Source organism: Cyprinus carpio, unplaced genomic scaffold (assembly GCF_018340385.1).
Source record: "Cyprinus carpio isolate SPL01 unplaced genomic scaffold, ASM1834038v1 S000006165, whole genome shotgun sequence".
Lineage (NCBI taxonomy): Eukaryota > Metazoa > Chordata > Actinopteri > Cypriniformes > Cyprinidae > Cyprinus > Cyprinus carpio.
The window spans coordinates 1-998 of NW_024878849.1; the positions used below are offsets into that span (position 1 = coordinate 1).

At 45.7% G+C, this 998-nt stretch overlaps 1 non-coding gene across 1 annotated transcript; it reads right to left on the reverse strand.

Moving 5' to 3' along the window:
• Nucleotides 1–694: 694 nt before the first annotated feature.
• Nucleotides 695–768, reverse strand: trnav-aac. Its single transcript has one exon. It is a non-coding gene; the product is annotated as a tRNA-Val (tRNA).
• Between the last annotated feature and the right edge of the window lie 230 nt (nt 769–998).

The following is a 998-nucleotide window of genomic DNA, read 5'->3' on the forward strand; positions in this document are numbered from 1 at the left end:
GCCCAGTTTTGAACTGGGGACGCTTTGGCGTGTGAGGCCGGGAACGTGCTTCCACTACACTACTGAAACCTGCCTGCTGAAAACAGTCCCAAAGCCTTTAAGTGCGAGGCTCGGTGAAAAAAGCGCTTACAAAAGGTAACACTTTCTAAAGCCCACTGTAGTCTAAAAGGGGTTCATACTTTCTTCAAAGGGATCAGCTGTTTCTGCTCGGTTTCCCGACCGAGGACCTTTTCAGCGTGTTAAGTGAGCATTTATTGACCACTACACTACAGAAACTCTCTCAATTCCTCTGTAGTGCTCATTTTAGGGAAATATTTATACCGTGATGTGCCCAAAAAGCAAATAGACAATCTCATTAAATCCCACACACAACAGGACTGAGTTAATTACCGGCATGGCAGTCTCTGAGAATTTCCTGAAAAATCTCCCCTTAACACCTTGGGAATTAAGGCCTTTGCAGCGTGGACCACCTGCTTACCAGATAACCAGTTCAGCACAGAAGAACAAAAGCCTTCATCTGTCTCCCGCCAGTTTCGAACTGGGGACCTTTTTTTTTTCTTTAAGCGTCATACCACGAGAAATGTGTGTGGGTCTTTGAGTTCACCAGCCATCCTGTTCATTGAAACTACCTGGTTAAAAGTATAGAGACTGTCGGCGTGGAAGTTACTGCTGCCTTTCGTCAAAAGGGATCAGCTGTTTCTGCTCGGTTTCGAACCGAGGACCTTTCGCGTGTTAGGCGAACGTGATGACCACTACACTACAGAACACTCCTCAATTCCTCTGTAGTGCTCATTTGGGAAATATTTATACCGTGATGTGCCCAAAAGCAAATAGACAATCGGCGTAAATCCCACACACAACAGGACAGAGTTAATTCGGCATGGCAGTCTGCGCAGAATTTCCTGAAAAATCTCCCCTTAACTTACCTTGGAATTAAGGCCTTTGCAGCGTGGACCACCTGCTTACCAGATAACCAATTCAGCACAGAAGAACAAAAG